A 22,283-nucleotide genomic window follows, 5' to 3' on the forward strand; every position below is an offset into this window, starting at 1 on the left:
CTGAAACATCATCATCTTCTGCCTTCCAGGTATGAGTAAAGGAAATGACTTTAGAAGCAAAATCACTGAACTATAGGATATAGGTATCCCAAAACAGGGTCTTAACCACTGCATCAAATGCCTGTCCTTGCCTCTCCAAATATAAATAAGTGAAACTTGAAAAAACACACACATATACACACACACATAGTACGTATATAGTAGTAAATAAAATCCAATATTTCTTTTGTATGTGTAAATTTAATGTCTTTTGTTTTAGCAGTTTTTAAAAAATCATTATTCATGTATTTGAAATTGTCACAGCGAGGAGAATCTTCCATCTGTTGATTCACTCCCCAAATGGCCATTGAGTTTCTTCCAGGTCTCCCACTCGGGGGCAGGGGCCCAGGCACTTGAACTATCTTCAGCTGCCCTCTCAAGCTAATTAGTAGGGAGCTGAATTGGAAGTGGAGAAGCCAGGATTCAAACGATGTGGGATGCTGACATCGTAGGTAGAAGACTTTACTTACTACACCAAACCACTGGCTCATATTTAGCTTTGTTACACCACTGACACAATGCATGCTGTGTAGTAATTTGCATGTGTTCAATGAGACCCATCACATAGAGCTGTTAGAAGGGTATAAATGCAACCATAAACATGAAATGCTGCCAAATTTGAATTCCAAGCAAGCCAGACTAGTGGAAGCTGTCTCTTGGGGTTGAATGAGCCAAGCGAATTTCCAAAAGTCACCATTCACACACAGCTGCACAAAAGCCTAATATTTTCATGTGCTAACTTCAAAGTACACCTGAATTCAACTCCTTTTCCTTACTTACACTACAGTTGTCTTCATATGGGGAAGAACTTTAGCTCTCACCCCCTCACTCCAGAAACATCTTGGTAGATTTCTCTTCTTAATCCCTAAAGCTCAGTCTTCTAGACAATAACCCTAGTGATCCGTTTATCAACATAAATCAGATAATATCATCCCCCAAAACAGACATTCTTCACCAAACTAAAGAAAGAGGTGAAAATCTGTCATGACTCATGAAAATCTGTCATGATTATGCCCGTGGCACCTCTCCATCCCTAATCTTGGCCACTTATCACACCTGACATTTTATCTGATGTGTAACAAAATGTGTGTGTGTGTGTGTGTGTATGTGTGTGTGATATCTTAGTTTATTGTCTCTCTTCTAGTAAAATGCAAAAATCCAAGCAGGAGTTTTTGTCTGTTTTGTACATTGTTATAAGTCAATGACTCCAAACAGGAAATACTCAAAACCTAATTGATGGATGAATGAATGAGTTCCCAAGGGACATTTCCCAGGCACAGCTGGATCAGACGTGGAGCAGCCAGGATGTGAACCAATGCCCATAAGAATGCTGATGCCTCAGGTGGAGGATTAGCTTGCTACACCACCTTGCTGGCCACTACAAAGATCACTTCAATGCCTCTAAGACCCTAATCTACTGACCTCTCTCTCTTACTGCAGATCTTGCATCCTATAATCCATATTCAGTTTAAAGATCTAGCACTGCATCCATTTGTACCATCTTACAAAATATTTGTGCTCTCCTTATACTCTCAGAAAATCTACAAGGCTTAAATTATTAATATCTTATATCTATAATCAAGCATTGATGTGTTGCAAGAAACATCTGGAAACATTATTTAATTTGGTTTCTCTATTTAGGTTGGAACTATTCTCATAAAATGTTGTCTGGCTGGTTCCAGCATACTTACCCCACTTCACTTTTTCCCATGCCCACTATACCCAGCCTGCATTAAGACATCTTTCTTTTTCTTGAAAAGAATGTCCATTTTAGCCTTAGCACCTTTGCCCTTGTCATTTCCTTTATCAGTATCCTTTTTTTAAAGACTTATCATTTCATTTTAATTTCTATTTTCTTTTTAATATTGTTTACATAGTTGAAAGGAATGCATGTCCATATAGAGCTCTGATTGGGGTGGGAAGGTTCAGGCATGGAAGAAGATGGATGAGACTAAAGTTTAAGCATTTGTTTTTTTTCCTTCTGTGTCTGGAAGGGAGGAGAGGAACGGGGCCACTCCTGGTTGTCAAGCTACATCAGCAGCTGGGACAGAGAATAGTCTTGTTGTTGTTGTTTTCTGATGCCTTAAAAACCCTGATGTGTGCAAGAGTGTCTCAAGGGTGTTACTTGAGTGCTTTTGATCATTCTGAGAAGTTATTGCTTCAGGGCTGAGAAAATCTTTCCAAGGTCTACTTGTTGACATAGTCCACCGTAGTATATCCACAGATACAGAAATATGCTACAAAACTTGTCCGGAAGAATTGTTCAACCTGTTCCATTTTCTAACTTCTGTAGAGCAGACAATGTACCCCTGCCTCCCTAGATGAGCTGACCATATTTGAAAGTCAGAGTTACAGCAGAAGAGAGGGGAAGAAACAGAAAGAGATCTTCCATCCAGTGCTTCAGTCGCCAAATGACCAGTACTGGGATCAGAAGCCATGATCTGGGAGCTTCTCCTAGGTTTCCTATACGGACATAGAATTCCAAGCACTGGAGACATCTTTTGTTGCTTTTCTAGGCACATCGGCCTAGAGTGAGCTGGATTTGAAGTACAGTAGCTGAAACCTGAACCTGCACCTGTATGGGATGCCAGTACTACAGGTGACGCTCTCACCCATTGCAGCACAGTGCCAGCCCTGTGCTTTCCTCATATTCCAACCTGGCTTGTTTCTTCTTTTCACTCAGATATTAACTCAAGTATTAATTCCTTAGAGTATTTCCTGATCTTCTGAAGTTTTTCAGCATTGAAGCCTTTTTAAGAGAACCAAATGGCAGATTCATTATTTGCTTTTTCTATGTAATTTGAAGTTAAATAACTGGATTACAGTATAAACTTTTTCCCACAATGTAAACAGAAACTTGTTCAGATACCTGAAAATCCTGCTTTGAAAATGACATTGGTTATCATTGCCATTTCTTGCTTTATCAGGGAAACAAGATTAAATCTTGTCAGCATGATCTTAATCAAAGGATACATACAAGTTCACATAATTGATGCAACTTGGCTTCCAAATGACCGCATTCAAGAGATATTAATGAAAAATGACACAAGCTTCCACTTCCTGGAGATCAACATTAAACAAGTGTAAATTAGATGTCTCGTTGTCCTTTTTTTCCAAACAACTTAGTTCCAGTTGTTTGAAAGATGATCATTGATCACCTAAAAAACCATGGTGAATTCATAAATTAGTTTCAGTCTGGTATTACTTTGTATACAAACAGAACAACTTGTAAACCTTAGGCATTACTGTTTGTTCAGAGTATGAAATAGCTTAAGTATCTGCTAAATTATCAATGGTTGTGTACTGACCAAAGATAGCAGTCTTCATCCTGAAAACCTGTCAGTGTGCAATTTTGCATTAAAAGGGACTCTGCAGCTCTTGAGTGGGAAGATGATCCTCATTAACTGCATGGGTTCAATGTACTCACAAAGTTTCTTACAAGAACTGTGCAGAGACAGAGGACCAAGCATTGTAGAAGTAAGACATGCTTTTTGATGATGGAGGAAGAGGCCACCAGCCAAAAGAAAACTTATTTGACCTGTACGATTAAGAAAAGATAAGCAAACGAATCTTGCTTGAAGAGATGAGCCCTGAAGCAGACATTTTCATGTTTGTTCAATCAAGTCTGAGTTTAGATTTATATGTTCTGGAATTTTAACGGAAGAAATTCTTGCTTTTTAAGCTGAAAAAAAATGTGTGGCACTTTATACAATTGCATTAGAGAATTGATATAACCATCTAGTATATAACTTCAAAGTGGGGCTGAATTTTCAACAATGATAACAGTTTTAAAGATATTTTTAATAATAATTGAAACAGCAAATATTTCTCATTATTATAATACCTGGATGGTAGATACTATGCCAAGGATTTCACATCCCCATCTCATGCAATCCTCATTACAACTTCATGCATAAGCAGTACTTAAAATCCCCACTTCTTACAGGAGAAGCCTAAATTAGAGAGGTCTAATAGCTCAGATTTTGGTAAACTCAGATACTGTTCTGCAATAATTATTACAGAAAGGAAAAAATAAGCCAGAATGTGTTGAACATAACTTTAATTTGCACAAGGTGGGGCATTTTTAAAGGAGAATGGGGAAATGAGGAAAGGATGAGAAGAAGCTTAGTGTATCAGGGAAGTGAAAAATTACAAAAGGTTAGTTTGAGCAAATTCAGTTAGGTCAGCTATATATAGTAGCTGGAAATTTTTAAGTTAAATTCTGTATTTCTACAGATACTGAGAAATTGAGATAGTACCCCATGATATTGATATGAGCCTAATGTGAGAGCCTAGTGGCTGAATCCTTGCCTTTAATGCACAAGATCCCATATGGGTGCTGGTTCATGTCCTGGTTGCTCCACTTCCCATCTAGCTCCTTGCTTGTGGCCTGGAAAAGCAGTAGAGGATGACCCAAATCCTTGGGACCCTGCACCTGTGTGAGAGACCTGCAAGAAGCTCCTGGCTTCAGATAGGCTCAGCTTCAACCATGGCAGCAACTTGGGGAGTGAACTATCGGATGGAAGATCTTCCTCTCTGTCTCTCCTTTTCTCTGTGAATTTAACTTTAGAGTCAAAATAAATAAACCTTAAAAACATGTGAGTATACTTCAAAAAGTGTATTGATAGTATGGTATGGGGAAAAAAGCAAAGTATGCATGGATTTCAGTCTTTCTTTGCACCAGAATAAGCTCATCTCTTTTACTCCATTTTCCATGAACATTCTGAAGCAGCCTTGTAAATTCCTTCATTAACCTTGAGTTTTCTTAGGCAGGCAAAGTAAAAAAAGATGAGCTTGGAGACACTGAAAATTATAGTAGTGTTTGATCAAATCTTGCAGACGAAGATGGAGGCCGACTCAAGAACGGGGAGTTCAAAGAAGCCTATTTTTCAGTTGAGGAGATAATCTTTGTCATTAAATATTTGCCACTAAAAAGGCTTTCATTTTTCGGTGATTGTATGTGACACATGCGTGTTTATGTGATAAGAAGTTAGAATTCAATGACTGTTCAATCTCCCAGATGAACACAGGGATATAGAGATGCTAGCTGTCAAACTTCCTACTTGGGACAGAGGTAAGGATTGCTTCTTCCCATGAAATAAATGCATAACCAGGTCAGAGAGAAGCTGTGCCATCTGTCAGGATTTCCCACCCGGAAAAGGCCTTGGAAACCCCACTTCCTATGTGAACTGTCACTCACTGAAACTGGAGTATTATAATATTCTTTTTTTCCCTCCTTTTTCATTTTATTATTTTTTAATCTTGCTTATTTATTATTTTTATTATTTTATGATGCAGTTCCATAGGCTGCTGGGATTTTCCTTATCCCCTCCCCGATTACCTACCCCCCACGAGTTCCCCTCTATCATTATTGTAGTATAGTTCTTCATACACAGTCATATGTCCATCACTTCAGGCATGAACAATGGCAGAGAGTCCAGCATCCTATTGTCAAGATATAGTGAACAGTTTCAATGTAAGTCCATCTTTGTCTGGAAGTAGAGATGCATACAACATTGTATCCTCACATCTGGATATGTTAGCCTCCATTTCACAGTTATTGTACATCCCCTTAAATGAAAAGTCACAATACAAATCAACAATCTGAAGAAAAATAGAAATTTACAATGCCATGAAGCTAAATAACATGTTACTGAATGACTAATGTGTCACTGAAGAAATGAAAAAGAAAATCAAGAACCTTCTTGAAGAAAATGATGCTACTGTATGATGTATGAGTTATTGAAGAATTTAATCAGAAGAAACTGCTTTGAAGAGATGAAACTAACAAATACAAAAAAAATCAAAATCCATGAGACATAGCTTCTGCTGATTTTTGTTGGTGAAATGTGTCTCTCCTGGACAAAAAATAGATGGGTTTTGTTTTTTAATCAGTTTATTAATCTATGACATTTGCTTGAGCATAAGCCATTTACATTCAGGATTAATATATATGGGTGGTATTTTGGTCCTGTCATTTTAGGAATGGGTTGTTCATTGATTTGGTCTTCTGTTGTCATTTTACTGGGATGTTCTTCATATTTGCCTTTGGTTTTGGTTTTGTTGGGTACTATTCCTCTTCTATGTCAAGAGAACATCTTGAGGTATCATTTGTAGGGCAGGTTTGGAAGAGGCAAATTCTTTTAACTTTACTGTGGAAGAATTTTATTTCATTTTCAAAGACAAAGGAAAGATTTGTTGGATATGTTATCCTGGGCTGACAATTTTTTTTTCTTTTAGAATCTGGAATATGTCACTCCATTCTCTTCTTGCCTGTAGAGTTTCCTGTGAGAGATCTCCTGTGAGTTTAATCGTCATTCCTTTATATGTCAATTGATTTTTTCATGTGCACATTTAAGGATCTTTTCCTTACATTCGATTGAAGAGAGTTGGATGATCGTGTGTCATGGTAAAGATGACTTTTGATCAGTCTGTTGGGAGTTCTGTGCCCCTCCTGGATGTTGTTTTCCAACTCTTTCTCTAGATTAGGAAAATTTCCTCTTATTGTTTCATTAAATATATTTGTAAAACCAGTTTCTCTTTCTGCACCTTCTGAGACTCCAATAACTCTTATGTTAGGCCTCTTATTAGTGTCTTTCAATTCTTGAATACTTTCTTTGGCCTGATCCAGCTCTGCTTCCAGCTTTGTGTTTGCATCCCCCTGATGACAGGAAATATCTTCTAATTCTGAGATTCTTTCTTCTGCTTGCTTAATTCTGTTTTGGAGACTCTCCACTGTACTTTTAATTTGCTCTGCTGTGTTCTTATTTTCTGATATACCAGCCTTGATTTGCTTTGTTGCTGTTATTTCCTATTTAAGATATTCCTTAAATTCTTTGAACTCTTGTGTGAGCTTCTTATTGTGGATTAGAAGCTTTATAATGAGTTTTCTGAAGTCTGCGTCCCCCATATTCTCGGTGTCTTCCTCTGTTAACTCTGAGGTTGGCACAGGGTTTTGCTCCTTTCTAGGGGAGTCTTCAGTAATATTCATTGTGCCTTTATGTCTTTTTTTGCTCTTGCTCATTGTACTTCTAGTTATCAGATTCTTCTCCTTGGAGCAGGTTTCTAAGCTGTGTCACCCACAGTTTGATTTTACTTATTGCCATTGGCACACAGTTCTCTGCTTGCAGCCAATTGTGCCACTCCATCCAGTGAGTTCCAGGTCTGAGTTTTTATGTTAGATTTCCACCATGGGCTCTGTAAGGCCCAACTCCTGGCTCACCACTCTCCACCTCCTGTGCTATCGTGCTGGGGTTACACTGTTGTCTGTACAACCTTTCTCCCACTTCTGCTTGGAGTAGGTCCCAGGATTAGGGAGACACCAGGTGTCCTATATAGCTAGGTTGTTTGTGGCGCTGATCTTGCCAGAACCTGTTGGACATTAGGTCTGGGTGCCACACGGACCTATTTTGGCCCATATGATGCCACAGTTGGTATTATTTTTTTCTGTGGGAACAGTGAGTTCCGCAAGCTCAGCACATGTGCAGTTCACTATTGTCCCCTGCAGTCCTAAAACTTTTTCTACAGAGTACAAAATGGTGCCTGACATGTCCCTGCTAGAGTTCTTGAGCTGCTGGCCATCAGGTCTAGGGTTACCAAGACCTGTCTTGGGTGGAATCTGTAGAATGCCACATTACTGCAGTTCACTGAGTCAGAAAAGTATTCACTTCCAGCTCAGTGTATGCTCAGTCCTTTCCCTTGCCTTTGCCTCCTTACTCAAAATGGTGCTCAATTCAGCTCTAGGGGTCTGATTGGGCTGTGAAATCCACCCTGTTCTTGCACTACTCATCTGGGATCTGCTGCTCTGTCTATGCTCCTGGTCAAATCAAACAGACCAGCAGGACGGACAGTTCTTTGGGTTCACCTCCCAAGCTCCCAGTGCAAGTGCCTTCCCACCTGGTTGCTGGTGGAGTTCAGATCGCCATTTGCTGAATGCCACTGGAATATCAGTCACTGCAGCACCATACTGTTGTGTCCACTGCTTTCCTGTGTCTGTCAGTCTTCAGGAACCCCTCTGCTGTTGTTCTGTCCTCTCCTATTTCCTAGAATGTGCCATCTCTGCTTCATCCTGATTAAATGTTTCTCCGTCCATTTAAATGTGTCCTTACCCTATTCCTGAAAATGGAGTATTATAATATTCTTAATGTGATCACCAATCTTCCCAGATCAGTTCAGTGAAATAGTGCTATCAGTTTCACTAATTATAAATGGCATTTCATCCTCTGCTGCTTTCTTTCACCAGGGCCAGAAAAACAGCTCTAGGTGTGGATAACGTGTGACCAGTTGTTCTTCTGTCTAAAATATGTTCTATTTGCTTTATACCACAGAGGTAAAAAAAGTGGGGATTTTTGTAGTAGAACTTTTCCTGATGTTAAATACCATACAAAATTGCTCTAAATTAGAATTTGTTGTTTAAAGAAAACATGACATTTCTTTCAGTGCAGCTTCATTAATTTTATTCACTTTTACTCTGTTTAACGTCTTTCGAACACGAGCTATTCTATTCTATCTAAGCACTTGCTTACAAGGTACTCCATCCTAACAGAGTTGTGGGAAGTACAGCACCCCTCCTTTCAAATAAATGGAAACATGCTGGTACATTCTTTGATCAAATCAAAGGTTAGTTAACTTCCAAGAACTGTTGCACTAATTGGTGACACTCCACTTTACTATTTTCCAGATGTGTATATTGGAGGAGTAAACAGATTTTAAATGACTGAGTAATATCTAGATACATGCAACTACAAAAAGACTTCCAAATATATTTAATTAAATTGACCTTAAGATATCCTGTAATGTTTATTTCAACAAATAGCTCATTCTGTGATCACTTCTGTAATATTTGTATGAGTTGAAGCATCTTTTAGGTGCAATCAGCATCCAAACATCATTAAACTTTACTGTTTGTGTATCATTAGTGTCTATAAAATGTATTACATTGGGTTAAATGATAGCAAAGAGGAATATTTCATTTATGTGGTTTCTGTCTCACATTGCCAATTACCAGTACACTGTGTGAATTATTTATTATCTCATGTTAGTTTCACAAAAAAAAAAAAATTAACACTTTGGTATGTGTCAAAATCTGATGAGTAGTTTATATATTTTCTGCATTTTTAGGCAAAAATATTTGGAGAATGCCAAAAGTTTTATCAGTTAGATACCAAGCAAAACAGAGATCAAAGGAGACAATCATCCCCAAAGGGAGAATATTGAAACTATTTCACACAATAATATTTCAACGCAAATGTTGAAGTTTCCCTAATTCCATATGTAGTTAAGATAATAAAATTTAGGTATTTCCTAAGTATGTTTGAGGAAAACATTTATTTCACTTTGCTGCATGTAGTAATTCGCATGGACTTCAGGATTTTGTAACGGGCAAGGAAACCATCTGAATGGGAAGTAGAGATGACATTCCTTTACACCTTCAACCTCTCATGTCTTAGAAGTGGGACTGTTTTCTCCTGTCAAAATACATCTCACCTATTTTTTCACCCTTACACATTCTCCATTTCTGTACCTGTCACATAGTTATAAATGTGGATATGACTGCTTAGGCCAGTGTTGTGGGGCAGTGAGGTAAACTGCCACTTCAATGACAACACCCAGTAACAGAAGGCCAGCCTGAATCTCACCTGCTCTTTTTCCTCTTTGCTCCACACTAATGCCCTGAGAAGGTAGCACAAGATGATCCCTGCTACCTGTATGAAAGACCTTGAGAGAGTTCCCACCTTCTGGCTTCAACCCGGTCCAAGTCACAAGAGCTTCCATAGCTCCTGGCAAGGTGATGTACTGTGTACACAGCTGCTCACGTTGCCAACTCTGACAAGCAGAGATCTCCTGAGCCACTTGCTAAGCTGCCATCTTGGTTCCCACTCAAAACTATTAGTACTAATTAACCTCTATAACTGAAATATGTCTGAGATGCTCAGTTACAATTTTTTTGTTTTATTCAAATTTAAGTTAAACTATCTTACTAGAGTCCAAATTGATGTTATTGAGTGAACCAGATACCACAAAATATTTTGAGTTCTTGAAAGTCCAAGAAGTCATTAAAATCCAATTTTATGGAGAAAATCAACTCAGAATTCACTTTACACACTTATATATGCAGCACATGAATTATTAATATGCATTAACAAAAATATATAGAAGCTAATTAGCATTCTGACAGTATTTGCTTGCTTTAGAAAATACATGTTAACCAAACTCTTGGTTTCCAAAGTATAGTCCTAGTGAAAATAACATTCACATCAATTTCTCATAATATCACATCTGCTCAGAAAGAAGTAAAGTTACCTTGTATTTGTTACTTTCAGCAACAGACACTGCTGCAATTATCTTTGTCAGTCCAGACTAGATGAATAAATGAGAAATAAATGAAAAGTCTCACAAATCTACTTCTACATGGGACAGCCCTTTTCCAGACTTTTTCTTTAATAGAGAAAATATAAATTAAAGATTATAAGAAGTTGGAGCTAGCCTGTCCCCATCTGCTGTGCTGGCCTCTGGTCCTGCCCACCATAGCCCACTTCTTTTTTTGAGGCCCCACAGGCTCACGGTCTCTGTTCTCATCAGGTGATCGAGGCTAGCAATAATTGCTAGGAAATGAAGCCGTAGGATGAGTCAGACGTGGCTTGCAGTCCCAGACATGCTGGCGAGGGGCCCCGGGATGCCAGATGTGCCCACTGCGATTCGCTCACAGAGACTGGTGAGGGCGGGAGGGGGCAGGCAGCTGGCAGTCCTGGCTGAGAACGGACAGAGGAAGAGTCAGATCTGACCCCAGATCCCTGCCTTCAGAGAAGAGACAGGCAATGGTGAGGGTTCTCTTATCGTCGGTTCCTAGTGGCATGGCACAGCATCACGTGAGCATAGCCTGGCAGTGGCCAGTACATTGCACAAGTGGCTTCCCAGTGGGTGAGCTATCAGGACAGAGGAAAAGGGACCTGGGGCAGGGGGATGTTGGACGAGATTAGATGCCATTCCAGGTGCCTGAGCTCCCAAACTCCTGGTTGGGATTGTGGACTCAGCAGTGACCCATCATGCCCTTCCACAGACCTTGTGTTGCTTTGTCCCTGCTTCCCTTCACTCCACATATAAGAGGCTCCATTCATTTCTGCTGTGAGTGGATGGGGGTGGGGGCAGGATCAGCAAAGGGCTTTCCCTAGGGGAGGGGCTGAGGCGTATTTATGTATGCAGTGCTGAAGTTGGGAGGAACTTGACTGGGTTGGTGACTTGGTGGGTCAGGAGAGCATAGGGGGATACTAACAGAGATCCTTGGGGTGTGTGACTCAGTGTTCCCCTCTACCAAGTATACACTTTACCTTTGAGGCTGTGAGCACAGCCTGCCCCACAGACCCATAGCAGGGGCTCCATGGATGAAGGTGTGAATAGATGAATAAATAAATGAAAAGCAAAATCTAAGGGCTTCTGGGAATTCTAAAGATCCAAAAGGAAAGAGAGGAGAGGGGATTAAGGCAGAAGTCAGGGAAAGCAGTGCGTTCTGTGGTCTGCTCGCGCTTCTGTCCCTTGATGGTCCTCTTCCCTCTCCTGCCAGCCCCTCCCACCGCTCCCCCAGTTCCTTTGGGGGATGCTGAAGGTGCAGCCTGAGAGCTCTGCCTGAGGAACTCATTACAGACACTGTCTGTGGGGTGGGAGTTGTGCTGGAGGCACGGGATGGCAGGAGAAGGCAGCTCAGCACCCAGGGGTGTTACCTATCGAACATCTGGCTCAGGCTGGGCTGTAGCCTCCACAGCCTGTCCCTTGGGCTGGAGCTTGCTCCTATCCCGACAGTCCCCTCCCAGGGTGGGGCAGTGAGCTGGCGGCAGCCTCCTGGTCTTTGTGTGTACAGCTGGGGTGTGGTGGCCAGGGCCCTGACCGTGGTCATCTGGGGGAGGTCTCCTCCAGCCACTCATGCAAACCCAAATGCTTCACAGCACGAGTGGGGAAACAAAGGCCCAAGGAGGGGCGTGGCCTCTCTGGAGTCACCTGTGGCGGAGCGCAGAGCCAGGCCTGGCAGCTCAGCTTCCAGAGGGCCAGCTGCGGGCACACACCTGTTTCCTCCTTGCTTTCCTCGGCTTGTGCAATATTTCCCCCAAAACGCAAGGACTGTGACTTAGATGAGCATCATGGGAGAAAACTGCTGTACAAGCGTGTGTCATAGGAAGACATGGGCCTTGCCGCCGTGCAGGTTGGCCTGTTACCCTGGGAGGAGGGAGGGAGGTCCCACAAAAAGGCGTGCGTTGGTTGCCCCAAAGGAGGGATCCATCTTTCCGGTTTTTTCTTAAATAATTTGTTGTCAAATTCAGCCTTGAGTTAAAACACAACGGTACTCTATCTGGGAGAACACGATTCTATGAATTCTGACAGAATAGCGCTTGCTTCTCTATGAAAGTGCCGGCCTGTGTCAGAGTCATGCAGCATCCTTGCATGTTGAAGGGAGTAACCGACATGCTTGGCCGCACAGAGCAGCCCCTGCTGCCAGGGGTGGCGGTTTGTTTTTGGCCTCCAGGCTGGGAAAGAGCACCGGAGTGAACATATGTCTTCCTCAGCCCAGGAAGTGCCCAGAAGTGGGTACCACTGTGCCCCTCACAAGGCCCCCTGCCCTCTCTCCCTCCCTCTCCCTGGCTGTAGGGAACCGGCTGGAAGAGGGCTCAGACATGGAGTCGGAACCGACCTCCCGCTGAAGCGGAAGCAGTGTCGGAGCCGGACCACGTTCACGGCCGAGCAGCTGGAGGAGCTAGAGAAGGCCTTCGAGCGGACCCACTACCCGGACATCTACACCCGTGAGGAGCTGGCGCAGAGGACCAAGCTGCCTGAGGCGCGCATCCAGGTGAGGGATGCCGGAGTGGGGGTGTTTCCTGCTGCATGTGCATTTCCCAGGACAGGGTAGGTGAGTTCAGGGGGCGACCCCTGGAGGGGATGCTTACTACAGGTGGTCAGGGGCCACACGGACAGGCAATGTCAGTGCTTGATGAAGAGTTCCCAGATGGCAAATGTTGGCCAACTGCAAAGGTGGACAGTCCGAGGAGAGCGGCAGGGAAGGGAAGGCAGAGGGAAGAGGGGTCTAGGAAGGGTGTGAGTCTCGTCTCCAGCTTCTGATGAGATGAGGGGAAGTGTTCTGATTGCCCGGGCTTCCTTAGGTAGGTAATGAGGTTCCCATCACCAGAAGTATGCAAGCCTCCCAGGAAGGTACATCCTGGGAGTTTGAGGAGTCAGAAAAGCAGGGGCAGACTCCAGACCTGGACATACCCCTGCCTTGTGTGTGGCTCCGCACCAGCAGGGCTATGGGAGGGGCATAGGTGGGGAGAGCAGAGCTTTCTGGGGGCAGGGACGCCCCTCTCCCCCAATCTGGGCTTCTCCCCTCCCCCTGGGCTGAGCCCTCAGATTCCTGGAAGTGCCTGGCTGTGCTCCAGGTACTACGTCTGTGCGGGTAGGAGGGAGGGGGGTAGTCCAGCCAGTGGAAGGGGCTGAGGCTGGGGAGGGTGGAGGGAGAGCCGATGGCATGTGATGAATGACTCTCGGGGAACCTGCTCTTGGCTCATCTTCTTGGTGGACAGGGCAGCAAGGCAGAGAGGCACCACCCCTTGCTGCTCTCTGGGGGAGCTGCCATGCCAGGGAAATCGTGTTCCCTGGGCACCTGATGGATGCCGCCTGTTAGCACTCGGGCTTTGCACCGATAGCCTGTCAGAGCCTCAAACCACATGGCCAGGACAGCTTAGGAATGTCCCTGGGCTACCGGTGGGCAGAGCTGGATGCGGTCATCTCCAAAAGGCCAGCATTGACTCAGAACCCAGAAGCCCTGGGAAGAAAGGGACAGTGAGCCCTCTAGGAGCCGACTCCCCCCATTCTCACTTCCCCTCCTCCACTCCTAGCCTGGAAGCCCTTGGCCACCTTTCAGGGAGAACCCAAGTCAGGGGTAGAGGGCAGGAGGAGGGGCGGGAGGGGAAGACAGACGTTAGCAGCCAAAATCTCCCCATCCCAGGGTGATATCCTAGCCTGCCTGTGCCCCCAGCCTCCCCTGGTCCCCGTGCAGCTGTTCTGGGCACATTCCTGGGCTCTGTCTCATTCCCATGTCTGGCAGCTGCAGCTGGCTTCCCACCACCTTGAAGCCTGGCCGCTCCTTGTAAAATGTCCTGCTGTCAGGCCGCTGCTTTTATTGGCCCTGGGGGCCCAGAAGCAGGTGTCACTAGAGGTCCTGACAGGGAGGGGTTCTGGAATGGAAGAGCAGCCACGCTGAGGGCCAAGGCTGACCCTCTGCACTGTAGAGGACCCCATCCCCTGTCCCCACCTCCACCCCTGCATCTGCTCTCAAAACCACATACTCTTTCTCCCCACCCACCTCAGGCCAGGGCAGGGGCTGCTCGCTGAACCACAGAGCTTTCTCAACAGAGAAGTCAAGGAATGAACAAAGACTGGTCAAAGACAAAAGCCAGAGACACACCTGATGGAGAGTTCAAGAGAGAGCCTGCAGGTCCCTGCCTCTGATCAGCGTGTCATGGGAACCCAATCAGCTTCCTTGTCTGAGACTTGGCATCCTGTCTGTAACTAGGTGGCCACCAAGACCCCATAAGTGTACAACATCCTTCCTTGCTGGCTGTCAGGGGTGTCCGTGAGGTGGCGAGTTCCCAGTCACAGGAGTGTTCAAGTCAGGGCAGTTTCAATGGCCCAGGGGCCTGGAAAGTAGGTTCCTGCTGCAGGTGACAGATGGAGCAGGAACCTGGGAGGTGTACTCCCCACTCCAGCATGCCTGGGTCTTTGGTTCTGGGATTTGGCAGTCCTGTGTGTCAGCATGTGCCTGCTGGCGGCTCCTGGGAGGTGGAGGGGTGAGTGGATGATGCGGAGTTGGCCAGGCACCTCGGTGTGGACTCCAGCCTCACCGCTAGCCCTCTCTGCCTGTCTTCATCTTCAGAGTGGTGAGGATCACAGCAGTGTCCACCACTCTTGTGAGGAGGAAGTGCTTAAATGCAAACACACACACACAGAAGGTCAGGGGATTCTAGCCCACGGAGGGACTGGTCTCTGGGCTGTTACTATGGAAACCCAGCCTGCTCTTGGTGGCTCTGGGCCTGTTCCTTGGGTGCCCATTCATTGGGGTCTCACGGTGTGCCAGAAGCTTGCCGGGGGCACTGGGCACAGCATGCCACCACTGCTGCCATCGAGGAGCGGGCATTCCAGCAGACGTGGAAGCAGGTGGACATGTCCCAGGCCTGCTGCCTGCCCCTGCTTCCCTCCAGCTCCACTCCCCTCCCCTTGCAGCCTGCTGGGCAGTTCATGGGCCTGTGATTCCCTCACAGACCCTTCCTCCACCTTTTTTTAGATTTTTTTTTTTTTAATTTAAAGGACAGTTACATAGAAAGGGAGAGAAAGATTGTCTGTCCGCTGGTTCACTCTCCAAATGGCTGCCATGGCTAGAGTTGAGCAGATGGGAAGCCAGGAGCCAGAAGCCTCTTTCAGGTCTTCCACATGAGTGTGGGGGTCCAAAGACTTGAGCCATCCTCTACTGCTTCCCCGGGCTATAATCAGGGGGCTGGATCTGAAGTGCTGAAACAGGGAGTGCCCACATGGAATTCTGGCACTGCAAGCAGAGGCTTAGCTCATAATGCCATGGCAACGTCCCTTTTCCCTTTTTAAAGCCCCCCATTTTCCCAGGGGCTGGAGGATGATCCCAGCCTTGTGTGTGTCTTCCTTGGAGGAGAATGGATTCCTTGGCCGTGAGTGCCGTGGTTCTGAGCCTGTTGAGTATCTTCCAGAAACCACTGCTGCAGGTCTGAGGGGTCCTGGGGTCTCCCCATTCATCACTCAGCACCCGGAGTTGGGCAGCTGGGCTGCAGCTTGGATGCCAGTTCAGCCCCGACACGGAACCTGCTGTTAACTTCTTTATTGTCTCTGGATAGAGCTCCCACTTGGCAAGTGCCAGGGAACTCACTGGTGAGACAGTCTTGAGCCAGCCCCAGGGAACTTGCGCCCAGCCCGCCACTCTTCAGCCACTCTTACCGTGCCTTGGAGGGGAGAGAGAGCTGAGAGGCGCCAAGGAAAGCAGCTTCCTGGGGACATGGTCTGATGTGGTCATATTGGGACAGGACCCACATCTCTCTGCTCTTCTGTGCTACGTCAGAGGACCAGGGGACATCCCCAACTTCGTAAGCAGTTGGTGCCTGCTGGGCCCTGTGTCCGAGTTGAGTGTTAGGCTTGGGATCCCACTTGGAAACCCAGCCCTGGCTTTCCACGAATTCCGGCTTGACCAGGGATTCTAGCAGGATTCTAGGGCCTGTGTGCCTCTCCGGGGGCCTCGGCTTCCCCATCTGTAAATGGGCTGCTTGCAAGAGGTGCCAAAAGCATATCTTAGGGTAGGAGGAGTTAGAGGCTGGATTGAAACCCAGGAAGTTAGCTCCAACGTCCCTGCTCTCCACTGACATGTTGTATTTGGTGAGAGAGGGAAGCGATGGAGAAATAGGATGTGGAAGAAGAGATGGGAGAACTGGCAGCCAAGGGCGGACCTCCTCCTTCAGGAAGTCCTCCTGGATTCTGAGAGTTGCTGTTGGAATCCCCTCCTCGTGGTCTCTTGCATGACACTGCTGAGCTCACGGCACTTCTCCAGCAGCTGTGTGCACTGTGCTCGGGCAGAGGACAGCCCAGCAGCTGGGAGCCACTCAGTGCTGTTCTCAGTGTCTTTCTCAGCATAAAATGCCAGCAAGATTCTGAGATGAGAAGGAGAGAGGCCAAGAAGAGAGGGAAGGGAAGATGAGAAGGAGGAGGAAGGCTGCTTCTTTGCAAAGAGCAAAGAGGGGCCACGGACAAGAATACCTGATGGGCACAAACTTAAGATTTGTTTATTTGAAAGATGGTGCTACAAGCGCACATACACACAGTCATCCATCTGCTGGTTCACTTCCCAAGTGGCCACAATGACCATGGCTGAGCCAGTTGAAGCCAGAAACCAGGAGCTTCTTGCAGGTCTGTCATGTGAGTGTGGGGGCTCAAGCACTTGGGCCATCCTCTGCTGCTTTCCTAGGTGCATGAGCAGGGAGCCGGCTTGGAAATGGAGCAGCCAGGACTCGAACCAGCACCCATACAGGATGCTGGTGTTCTAGGCAGTAGCTTGCTGTACCACAGCATCAGTTCCACATCCCAGTGTTATCTGTATTGTTACATTTAACAAAATCAGTGCATTCCACAATAAATATACAAAAGTCCTTGGATAAATACATTTAAAAAGATGTTTATTTTGGTGCATTTAGAAGTCTGTGCATGGGGTTTTCATAACAGGCAAGTGTTTTGCTACAAGCCTTTTGAAGACCCCTGCACTGGCAGGCCATCCTTACAAAGAAAGACATCTGGGAAAAACAGGCGGAGGCCGGCGCTGCAGCACTGTGCACTAAGCTACCTCTTGTAGTATCCCATATGGACACCTGTTGGAGTCCTGGCTGCTCTGTTTTTGATCCAGCTCTGTGCTAGTCTTGGAAAGCAGCGGAAGATGGCCCAAGTGCTCATGGGAGGAAACACAAAATAGGAACCCTCCTGGGAGAAGGCAGGGGATGTGCCTGATTCTGAGGCGCACAGATTTGGGAGCTAAGCAGGGGGTTCATTTCAACTGAGCCCCTGAAGCCCTTACCCAGGAGGCCTGCACGTCTGGGTGAAGGGCAGGAGAAAGGCCTGCCTGGTTCAGGCTTGAACCTCAGCTGTCTGTCCCAGACCAGCTATGTGGCTATGGGCAGGCTCTTTAGTCTCGGTTGGCCTTGGTTTCTCCATCTGTACAATAGGACTCAGGAAGAGGAATTTCGGAGGGTAGAGATGGACCGACAGGTGCATGGTTGCCCAGTGCAGGGAGGGGAGAGATTCAGAGAGGTTGGGTTGCTTTCCTGCCGCTGCTTCATAACCCCTGGGTGTGTGTTTCCTGTAGGCTGGGTCCTGGGCTCCACCTGTGTGTCTTGAGTTGCAAGGCAGGTGAGTTCTGGGTGTGCCACTTGCTTTTCTCCCCAGGGGCTTCCTGGAGGAGGTGGGGGAATGATACTTTGGGGTGTGGTCAGCCCCACTATGGGAAGAGCTCTGGTCCCCGAGGCCCACAGATGTCACTGGACCAGCGATTTGCCCTGTCCAGGGCCAAACCCCTGCTCTCTCTGGGTCTCAGGTTCTTCGCCTCTAGAGTGGGACTAATAGGAGGAACTCCTCACTGGGTGAAGACAAAGGGAGTGGGGTCCACTAGAGCAAGTGTCTGTGCTGCACAAGGCTGTGGCGGGGAGGAGGCGTGGCCTGGCGCACTCATCCTGCTGGGTTCCAGCTTTCCACTGGGAGCCAGGCTGAGGGTCCGGTCCAGTCTGATTTCAACCCAACCCAAACCCCAGGTCTGGTTCAGCAACCGCCGTGCCCGTTGGCGTAAGCAGGCAGGTGCCAACCAACTGGCTGCTTTCAACCACCTTCTGCCAGGAGGCTTCCCACCCACAAGCATGCCCATGCTGCCACCCTACCAGCTGCTGGACTCCACCTATCCCACCTCCAGCATCTCCCAGGGTGAGTGCACTGCCCCTCCCAAGCCCATGACGGTTTCTCTGCTTTCAAGTGGACAGACAAAAAGATGCAACCTTACCCTTGAACTTCACGGCTCTGCCCACAGACCACAGCCCCTCCCCTGGGACAAGTAGGCAGCCTCCATGCACCTGTCTGTCCCCAACTTCCCACACTGTAGAGTGCCCAGGGTCTCTCTGGGAATTGTATTGAAATATTGCTGGCGTGCATTTGAGGATGGAGCTCGGGGGTGGGCTCAGGATTCAGCACTCTGCCAGGCTGTGGGTCCATGGACTATGCTGTGAGTATTGAAGATCGCAGCAGCTGGTCAGAGGGTGGAGAGCAGCCCAAGGGTGCAAGGAGGCCATCAGAATGTCCTTCAAGGTCACTGGGACTGCATGGAGTCACAGCTTTTGGTGTAAATAAATGTATTTGTGGATTTGAATGGAAGAGACAAACAGATCTGCTAGTTTACTCCCCAAGTCACTCAAGAGTCGGTGCGGGGCCAGGCTGAAGCCAGGACCCAGGGACTTTTAGCCGGATCTTGCCTGTGAGTGGCAGGGGCCCACGTACTTGGATCATCCTTTGCTGCTTTCCTAAGCAAATTAGCAGGGAGCTGGGTTGGAAGCGGAGCAGCTGGTATTTAAATCATCACCACCCTATGAAATGCCCTTGGTGTAAACACTGACTTAGCCCACTGCATAGCTATGCCCTCCTGATGATTTTTAAATGAGAGAGTGGTGTGTGTGTGTGTGTGTGTGTGTGTGTGTGTGTGTGTGTGTGTGTGTTGAGAGGATATGGAATAATTATTTTAGATTAAATTGGTCTTCAATTGGTGCCCAATAAAAGTTTACAAAAGGGCTTTAATAATGTTCTGCAATTTTTGCTGCTCTGATGAAGCAGAACTGCTAGGAACAGAAACAGCTGTGCAAACTCTGGTCCTGTCTGTTCCAGGTGTGGCTTCTGGATGAGCTACTGGGTGCCAAGCATTGAGGCAATGAGCGGGTACACAGTGACGGTGTGGCTGCCAGGCAGGACCAGGCAGTCCCTAGTTCCCGGTTGCCAGTGGGCCGCTCCCATCCCACATGCCTGGCAGAGAAGGCTTGTGGCTTGCCTGTGCCGGCCCATGTAGGAAGCCCCATGCTCAAGATTTCTCTTGGGTGTCTCCACAGACGGGGGCAGCACAGTGCACCGGCCCCAGCCCCTCCCGCCATCCACCATGCACCAGGGTGGGCTGGCTGCAGCTGCGGCAGCTGCTGACACCAGCTCAGCATATGGAGCCTGCCACAGCTTCTCCAGCTACTCCGACAGCTTCATGAACCCGGCGGTGACCTCCAACCACATGAATCCAGTCAGCAACGGCCTGTCTCCCCAGGTAGGTGGCTGCCCTTCCACCCCGGGTCACCTTGCCAGATACCGTTGCCAGCCTGGCCAGCCCTATTACACACAGGTGCCTGTCAGAATTCTCTGGTCCCTGTGGAACCATTGATTCTTGGTACCTTTTTAAAAAGATGTCTTTATATATTTGAAAGGCAGAGTGACAGGAGAGGGAGAAATAGATTTTCCACCTGCTGGTTCACTTTCCAAATGATACAACAGTTAGGGCTGGGCAAAGGGCAAAACCAGGAGCCAGAGACTTCTCAGGGTCTCCTATGTGAGTAGCACATGGGCCATCTTCTGTTGCCTCCCTGGATCAGAAGTGGAGAGACCGACTTGAACCTGTACTCTGAAATGTGATGCTGATGTCCCAAACAAAGGTTTAACATGCTGAGCTGTGATGCTGGCTCCTGGCTCTTGATACCTGGGAGAGGTTTGGGTGGGATGTGGGGATGCCCCCTTCGTCTTCAGTTTTTTGCACCCATGATCCTTTGCCTTGAGTTTGTCTCCCTCAAGCTGCCAAGTGGATGCTTGTGTATCTGTATTTCTCACCATGAAGAGAGAGAGAGAGAGAGAGAGAGAGAGATTATATTGGAAACTTGCACTTGGCATGATGGTACCCCATTTAGAAAGCTGGCTAGCGCCCACCTCCGACTGTAAGGCCTGTACACACCAGGCATTTTCAGATGGGTGGTGGTGCCACACATCATTTCCTGTCTGACGCCAACTATGTTTAAAGATTCGTTCTCCAGCCGAGTCCTTTCTGTGCCCCATCTGCTGCATTTCCGGAGGGGACCGATCCATGGTGAAGGCAGGGCCCGGGTCTGTTGGTGGAGCCCCGTCCCAAAGGGAATCAGCTGGGATTCACTCTGATTGGATCTTTGCAAGTCTGTTCCCTGGACGTGATTGGCTGAGTTGCTTACTGCCTCCTGGTGTTTCTTGAAGCCTCAGGACCTGCCTGCAGGATTCAGCAGGGTAGTTCTGGGGCTTGGGGGGTCTGTCTGGTGCATTTGGGGAGCAGACCCAGGAATGGATTTGAGGAGATGATGATCTCATTCATGTGACGCCAGCAGGGTCTGTAATATCCAGTGTTGGGGGAGGGTGAGAAATCAATTGTGAGGTTGCCTCATCTGCCAACTCCATATGTGTGCAGTTGGGAGTGTGCTACCTGCCACGCCACCTGCTCTGTACTGCAGGCCGTGTTGTAGGAGGTGAGCCCTTTGGGGTGGGTGCAATCCCAGCTCCGCTGTGCAGGGCCTCGGCTTGTTGCCTGCTAAACACCTCTTAACCAGGAGTGTTTGCATCATTGAATGAACTCAAAGTCAAGTAAAAGCTCTCTCGTCCTGCTGCACAACATAGTTAATCTAGGAAACTCACTGCCTAGCTATAAGAAAGTCCAGCGGGAGCCACAAGCTACACCCTATGGGCCACATCTACCCAGTGGCCTGCTTTGTTGATAAAGTTCTATTGATGCACAGCTAGGTCTATTCACAAGGGGTGCTTTGGTGCTGTCACACCAAGCTTGGTTCCCAAAGAGACCTTTTGCGCACAAAATCTGAAATAGTTACAGGCTGATCCTTAGAAGAAAAAAGTGCCAATGCTGTTGCAAAGTGTTGTGTGATTGGCTGAGTTGCTCACTGCCTTCTGGTACTTTCTGGTACTTTCTTGGGCCAGCTCTTCACTGCCAGGGTGAGCCCATGTGGCAGAGGGCTTACTGCATCTCTGTCCCTGGTGGGAAGACCTAGAGCACATTCCTTCCACTCTGTGCTTTGGTCTCTTGTCCCTGGAAGGTGACTCATTGGAATGTGACTCAGCCCCCCCCCCACCAGAGGGAGAGCCTTAGAAGCCCTTAGCTTGGGCAAGGAGGGGGCACCTGATGGCAATGCCCCCTGGGAACCCTGTGACAGCCTCATGCCACTGGCTGGCCTTGCCAGGCCACCCCCACTCTTACTAGGGTCCCACAGGCCAGAACATTTTCTCAAGGGCACCGACTGACTGGGTTGCTTTGGGTTTAAGGTTATGGCTTCCGTCTCATGTGTCCAATAATCGGACAAGCTGACTTTTGAGGGGACACAGTCCGGGCCTGGCTTTGTGGTATGGAGCAAGTGCTAGCGACAGCCTCACAGAGCCGAGTCCCTTTGGGCAGCTGTCTCCCTCAATGGACCAGGCGCTGGTCCACACTGGCCAGGCCGGAGTGAGCTATCCAAGGTGTGGATGCCTTGCTCCCAGCCTGTCCCCTTGTGCTCTGCAGTTTATTCCCCAAAACAAGATTTTTAATCCCTGGGCAGAGGAAAGATTAGATTAGATTAGATTAGATTAGATTAGATTAGATTAGATTAGAGGTTTCAGGCTTCCTGAAT

General features: G+C 47.2%; 1 pseudogene; it reads left to right on the forward strand.

Moving 5' to 3' along the window:
• Positions 1 to 11,416: 11,416 nt before the first annotated feature.
• Positions 11,417 to 22,283, forward strand: part of LOC131478233 (paired box protein Pax-7-like) — a 43,264-nt pseudogene continuing 32,397 nt past the window's right edge.

This window comes from Ochotona princeps, chromosome 2, assembly GCF_030435755.1.
Source record: "Ochotona princeps isolate mOchPri1 chromosome 2, mOchPri1.hap1, whole genome shotgun sequence".
NCBI classification, from domain to species: Eukaryota; Metazoa; Chordata; class Mammalia; order Lagomorpha; family Ochotonidae; genus Ochotona; species Ochotona princeps.